The sequence below is a fragment of the Pteronotus mesoamericanus genome, unplaced genomic scaffold (assembly GCF_021234165.1).
Source record: "Pteronotus mesoamericanus isolate MK-2021 breed Mesoamerican mustached bat unplaced genomic scaffold, CSHL_Meso_final contig_121, whole genome shotgun sequence".
Classification (NCBI taxonomy): Eukaryota; Metazoa; Chordata; class Mammalia; order Chiroptera; family Mormoopidae; genus Pteronotus; species Pteronotus mesoamericanus.
In genome coordinates this window covers 1,207,838-1,215,556 of record NW_026555046.1, presented here as the reverse complement: position 1 = coordinate 1,215,556, position 7,719 = coordinate 1,207,838, and positions in this window count along the sequence as shown.

The window sequence follows — 7,719 nt, the reverse complement described above, 5'->3', positions numbered from 1 at the left end:
TTTTCTTATAATCCTTTGTATTTCTTTGGCATCAGTTGTTATTCCTCCAATTTCATTTCTGATTTTATTTATTTGGGTCTTTTCTCTTTTTGTCCTGATGAACATGGTTAAAGATTATCAATGTTGTTTATCTTTTCAAAGAACTGGCTCTTGATTTCATCAATCTTTTGTATATTTTTTAGACTCATTTATTTCTGGTCTGATTGTTTTTTTTATTTGTTTGTTTGTTTGTCTCTTCTACTCACTTTGGGCTTTATTTGTTGTTCTTTTTCTAGTTTCTTTAAGTGTAAAGTTTGATAGTTTACTTGAGATTTTTCTTGTATTTTTGACATAAGCCTGTAATACTGTGAATTTACCTGTTAGAACTGCTTTCACTGTGCCCCATAGATTTTGGGTTGTGTGTTCTCATTTTCATTTGTCTCAAGGTATCTGTAGAGTTCTTCCTTGACCTTATTGTTAACCCGTTCTTTGTTTAGTAGTATGTTATTTAGCCTCCATGTATTTGTGTGTTTTCAAGTTTTTTTTTTTCTTGTAATTGATTTCTAATTTCATACTATTGTGGTCAGAGAAGAAGTGTGATGTAATTTCAATCTTTTAAAATTTATCAAAACTTGTTTTGTTTCTCAATATGCTATCCTACAAAATGTTCCATGTGCGTTTGAAAGAATGTATATCCTGCTACTTTGGGGTGAAATTCTCTGACGATATCAATTAAATCCATCTGATCTAGTGTGTCATTTTAGGCTGCTGTTTCCTTGTTGATTCTCTCTCTGGAAGGTCTATACATTGATGTCAATGGAGTGTTAAAATTTCCTCCTATGACTGTATCACTGTTGATCTCTCCCTTTATGTCCATCAAGGTTTGCTTTATATACAGAGGAGGGCAAAAATAGGTTTACAGTTGTCAGTGGTGTTCTTTTGAGTTAATAAAGCTATTGTAATAATCATAACACCTGCATGTCTTTTCCCATATGAACAACTGTAAATATACTTTTGCTCACCAATGTATTTTGGTGTTTCTATGTTGACGCATAAATGTTTATAAGGATTATATCCTCTTGTTGGATTGATCCCTTTATCATTATATAGTGTACTTCTGTGTCTCTTATTACAGCCTTTGTTTTAGATTCTATTTTGTCTGACATAACTGTTGCTATCCTAGCTTTTTTCATTTGCATTTGCATGAAATATCTTTTTCTATTCCTTTACTTTCAGTGTGTGCTGTGTGTGCTGTTTGTTCTGAGGTGGGTCTTTTATAGGCAGCATATACATGGGCCTTGTTTTCTTATCTATTCAGCTGCCCTATGTCTTTTGATTGGAACATTTAAGCCATTTATATTTAGTGATTATTGATAGATACATATTTATTGCCATTTTTTTCTTTATAACTATGTTCCTCTTTTTTCTTCTTAAAGAAAGCCTTTTAATATTTTTTGTAATGCTGGTTTGGTGACAATGGAGTCCTATAATTTTTTCTTGTCTGGGAAGCTCTTTATCTGTCCTTCGATTCTAAATGGTAGCTTTGCTGAGTAGAGTAATCTTGGTTGTAGGTCCTTGCTTTTCATTACTTGAATATTTTGTGGCAATTCCTTCTGGCTGGAAATGTTTCCACTGAGAAATCAGCTGATACTCTTATGGAAGTTTCCTTATAGGTAACTAACTGTCATTTTCTTGCTGCTTTTAATATTCTCTTTGTCTTTAACCTTTGGCATTTTAATTATGATGTGTCTTGGTGTGGTTCTCTTTGGGCTAATCTTATTTGGGATTTTCTGTGCATCCTAGACGTGTGTGTCTCTTTTCTTCACCATGTTAGGGAAATTTTCCATCATTATTTCTTCAAATAGTTTCTTGATCCCTTTCTCTCTTCTCCTTCTGATATCCCTATGATGCCGACATTATTGCAACTGAACACAGGTCTTGCTCCCTGCCACTTTGAAAGCCAATACTAGAGATGCAAGTGCTGATGTAAAGAAAAGTGTTTTATTCAGGTGCTGGAAACCGGGCAGATGGAAGACTCTGGTCTCAAAGCCCGTTTTAATATCCCAGTGCAAGCAGGGGTTTTTATAAGGAGGGATTGGGATGAGGAGAACAAAGAGATCAGGAGGAGGGGGGAGCTGTGGACATGCAGGCAGTGTCCTTGCTGGTCCCAATATGAACCTCTAATGTCAGCATCTTGGAATTGGTCAGTGCCAGAAAAGTTCGTGCAGCTGGATGATCTATGTCACCCAAAGTTGTGGTCAAGGCCTTTTCTTGTACAAGCAGGAACTGGAACTGCTGTCACTTGCAATACGCTTACAAAGAAACTGTCAGTATGTGAATTCTTTTTATCAGTTTGTTAGTACATCTTATTCTAATTCTATTTCATGGTAAGGCAGAGTAGTATAAAGTTTTTATTCCCTGTTTCATTATTACATTTTATGTTGTCCCAAATGTCTCAAACTATCTTTGGGTTTTTTTTTTTGTTTTTGTTTTTTCCTATTCTGTTAGGATGTTTTTTGATGCCTTGTCATCCAAATCACTGATTTGATCTCTGCTTCATCTAACCTACTGACCTACTGTTGATTCCTTCTAGTGTATTCTTCATTTCAGATACTGTATTTTTCATTTCTAACTGGTTCTGTTTTATTTCTTTTTTAATGCTGTTGAAGTTCTCACTAAGTTCTTTGAGCATCCTTATAAAAATTTTTTTAACTCAATATCTTGTCAATTGTTTGTCTCCATTTCATTCAGTTGGTTTTCTGGAGATTGCTCCTGTTCTTTCATTTGAGGCATGTTTCTTTGTCTCCCCATCTCAGATGCCTCTCTGTGTTAGTTCCTGTGTATCAGGTAGATCTGCTATGACTCCCAGTCTTGGCAGGGTGGCCTTATGTAGTAGATGCCCTTTGAGACCACAGTTTCCTTTATACCTGAGCTGGGCACTCCAGGAATGTCTGTTGTGTGGGTTATGTGGCACTCCTGTTGTAGTTGAGTTTTGATTGTTGTTGGACCATCTGTGCATAGGGTCAAGCTTACGCTGGCTGACTGTGAGTCTTAACCCCATCCACAGTGTATGTGTGGTTGTTCAAGTGCTGCACACAAAGAGAAGAATTTGTCTCAGCAGAATCTGGAGCCTGCCAAGACCTCCTTTTAGATGTGTCACTTGTGGAGATAATTGGATCCTTCTCTGATGTTATCTGAAGCTGGCCACTGGGTGTGTTGGTTCTGGGGCCTCTTGGGAGAGATTCCAATATAGATCAATGTCAGACACTGCCTGTGACTGGTTCTGGGCAACTTGTTTTGAGCTCTAAAGCAACCCACAACTTGTGGCTGCCTCTGCTTGGGTCGCGTATGTATGGAAAAGTCAAAGCTGTGCACCAAGGCTAGCATCCACCAGTACTGAACCCAGGGACAGGTCAGCAAAAGGCTCAAGGCACTGTGATTTGCTTCTGCCTGCCTCTACTTAACTGGCTGCCTGTTAGGCTTAGTCACCAAAAGAGCTTCTGGTAATACTCAAATGTCATGACATAGGTTTTCAGTGAGTGGTGTTCACTAGACTGATACAGATTCAAACTCAGTGCCAGTGCTGGGTCTGAGGCCACTCAGTAAAAATCCTAGAGTACACCAAGGCTAACTGCCACCTGCAGATCTTTGTGTTGTAGTCAAGTCTCAGGGAGTCATCATGGTGAGGCCAGCAGTGTTCATCAGGCCCAAACAGACCAAGATCCGGCCATGTGAAGGGAGGGATCTGAACAGGTCAGTGTGCAAGGGGAAAATGGCCACTGTCCTAGAGCCACACAACTCAGTTTGTCCCAAATTTTGCCTTTTTAGGGTAGGGCTGCCTAGAGTCAGGATAGTAGGGCCAGTGGATTGCCCATGTGTGGGGGGCAGTGCCAGTCAGGCTTTTGGGAAGGTGGCCACAGAGCCACACAACCGTCTGATAGTCTCTGAATCTGCTTGGACCTCTACATCATAGGCCCACGCTGCTGATTCCTCAGAATGGTGTGAGCTCTTCAGGGCAAGTTAATAGGGAGTTAAGAGGGTGGAGATATTGTATTCCTCTGAGCTGATACAATATGGAAGGGAGTGCTGAACTCAAGAAAGATGGCATCTGTAGGCAGTGTGGGAGAGGGACTCAGCTCAGGCACCCGGATAGCTGTCCCTGGAGCCACAAAACCCAGTCTTTCCTTGAGGACTTTAGTCTACTCTGAGTCACCATCCCTCTGTCAGAGCCCAGGGTGAGTGCCTATGATATTTTGTGTGCTGACACTATAAAAGGGCATCTGAGCTTCTAGCAACTCCCATCTCTCCCTGGTGACCAGGATCCCTGCTGATTTTCATAGCCAGATATTATGTGGACTCTTCCTGGTTATGGTGCTCTGGGCTGGGGAGCCTGGCATGGGTTTAAAACCTCAAATCCTTGCAGCTGAGCTATCCCTCTGGATTCTGAGCCACCCCACTTGAATGTGGGGTCGGCCTTTTTCACCTCGTTGCCTTTCTTATCTTCTTGAATTAAAAAAACAGACAGGTTAGCTTTCAGCTTTCCAGTAAAAGTAAATCAAGGTTGGTTACATTCTTTTTTTGCTTTCCTAAAAGCCCCATAGGAAGAACGTGGTAAATCCCTTTGAGCAAAGGTTTTCAATGTGGTTTCTCCTATAAATCCTTGGTTGTAAGACTTGGGTTCAGCTAGTCTTCAGTTGGTTGTTCAAGTTGACTGTTTTATATTTTAGTTGTAATTCTAGTTTCGTGGTGGGAGGAGATGAGTGTAGCTTCCACCTATTCCACCACCATCTTGGATCTCCTTCATCTAACTTTTTAATAGGCTTTATTTTTTTAGAGCACTTTTAGGTTCACAGCAAAATTGAGTGGAAGATACAGAGATTACATATATTCCCCCTTTCCCCATACTCACAAAGCACCTCCATTATTAACATCCCCACCAGAATGGTACATTTGTTACAACTGCTGAATCTCTACTGACACATCATCACCAAAGTTCATAGTTTACAACAGGGTTTGCTCTTGGTGGCATATATTCTATAGGTTTTGATAAAAGTGTAATGGTAAGTATTATCATTGTAGTATAATATACAATAGTTTCATTGCCCTAAAAATGCTCCACCTATTCTTCTCTCCTCTCTCCACCCCACTCCCAATCTCTGGCAATCACTGATATTTTTACTGCCTCAGTAGTTTAGCGTTTTCCAAAATGTCATGTAGTTGGATTCTTATAGAGCAGCCTTTTAAGATTGGCTTAATTAATTTAGTGATATGCATTTAAGTTTTTTCATGTATTTTCATGGCTTGATAGCTCATTTTATTTTATTGCTAAATAATATTCCATTGTCTGATGTACCAGTTTATTTATCCATTCACATACTGAAGGACATCTTGGTTCTTTTGATCTTTGACAATTATGAATAAAGCTGCTATAAACATATGTGTACAGTTTTTTTTTTGTGTGTGTGTGTGTGTACATAAGTTTACAACTCATTTGGATAAATAAAGAGTGTATATACAGGGTGCGGCACAAATAACGCCCCTTTTAATCACAAACTCTTTTATTACAAACTCATAAGCATGTAATTCTGTAACATAACAAATCACACTCAAAAACACCATATGACATTTTAGGTGAGATGTTCAAATTAAAACTATAAATTATTACACCCATATTATTACCCTGCCAACCACACTCAAGCAGGCGTTACTTCTGCTGGACTCTGTAGTTTAACTTTTAACAATGGCAGTGTTAACGACTGTCTTGAAAAGTTTCTGAAAATTTAACAGCTGTTATTAGTTGGTGTGAGCCAGCCTTGGAACATCCCTGTATTATAATTTTATCTCTACCCTTCCTCCAAAGTTTTGCTTATTAAAAAAAAATCTAAACAAGCTTTTGGTTGGCTCCATCTAAAGGTATTAGTGACATAGTATTTTATAGTTGCTTTTGTATGTGTGCATGCATGTTCTAGTGGGTTTATTAAATTAAAAATATGCAGGTCAGTTCTCAGCTTCCCAATAAAAGCAAGTCAAAGCTAGTTTCATTCTTTTTTTTGGTTCCCCAAAAGCAACATGGGAAGAATGTGGTGAAACCCTTTGATCGGAGGTTTTCAAACTATTCATAGAAACTCAGGGCCAGTAGATGTTCCCTAGGGACCCAAATGAATTTATGTAGAGATTTCCATTGCCTCCACATTGGCCATTCTCCCCAAAGTTCCTTCAACCAGAGTTTCTGCACTTTCCATTTGATGTATGAGGTTTTTGCATTAGATTTTGTTTGAAGAAGGATTTTGTTGACTAAAAACACTTTCAAATCACTGCCTTGGAACTCAAAAATGTTATAAAGGAATTGGGTGCACCTCACACCACTACTCCCTGACCTGTCAACCCTACTATTCTAATGTACTTGCCATTTGTCTCAACAAAACTTACTTGAGGATCAAATGTATATAAAGAGGAGATGCCTCTGGTGCTGTGGTCCATGAAGCCCACCTCCATGGCAATGATAAAAAATGAAGAGCCAATTGATTAGGCAAAGTTGCCTTCTACTTCCTTACAGTTATATGTAAGATTATTCTAGATTCATCCCTGGGGCTACCAGTTAACACTGTAAAGTTGTGAATAGGAACAAGTGTAATCAATTTTATTTTCCTTTTTTACTCAATCAGCTCTTTCCACAGGAGGGACCCACTGAAACATGAATTTTGTAATCAAGACTTCAAACAATCACAGTCTTGGCAGAACACTTTCCAATCCCATTAGATAAGACTCCCTACAATTTATGTTGTTCAGGACAGATTTTTTTTTTACTATCGTGTTGAGAGGTTTATCACATTGATTCCAGGCATTACGAATTTATGTTTTATGTTATTAATTGATAAGTGCTGTGGATCATAAAGTTACACTCTGGAAGCTACTTTGGGAGCAGAATTGATAAATGCAGAAGGCATCTTCCATGATGTCTTGTCTGTTGGCTACAATCACACCACCTGCTAACTTCTCTGTTTTCATGACAAATGCATAAGAGATGCAGAAAACTTTTTAGAGCTCTGCCTTTTTGGGGAAAAAATCCACTTGTTCACGTCCATTTTCAAGGTCACTTAGAGGAAAATTCTGTCATGTATTATTTTCCTTTTGCAAGCAACCTTCTAGAGAGGTTAATAAACCTCATTTTATTTTTTTCCCCCTTCCTTCATGTGTTCTCATGAAGGGATTGCAGCTGAGTCTCTCCCTGAATAAATCTTGATAACTACTGTATTCTTAGATTTCATATTGGACTGATTAGAAGACTTGTAAAGATTGGATAAACTGTATACCCTGAAAGAATCTCAGATCTCACCTTACAGACTTAAATGTTCTGAATTGGAGGAACAATACCATTCCAGAAGTTCTTTTCAGTCCATTTGGAGACAGAGCTTAACCATTACTTGGAAATGACAAGTGATCTGAAACTGTATTATGTCCCCAAGATCTTAGAATCAAAAATTCTAAAACTTATGCATCTGAGTGAGCCCTTTCATTATAAATGAGAAACCAAGATTAGAGGCTCTCCAGCCTGAAGGCTGCTCCCTGGCTCAGGGCAGACTGTCGGTCAGAGGGGTGAGGGATACCATGTAATGCTTACTGGTTTTTCTTTCATGTTTGTTTGTTTGGTTTTAGTTTCCTGAAATTTTCCTGGAGGGCAAATCTTTAAATAAAAACTGAGTAGAACTGGCGCTCTGGTTGGGGGCTGAAAGTAGCTGT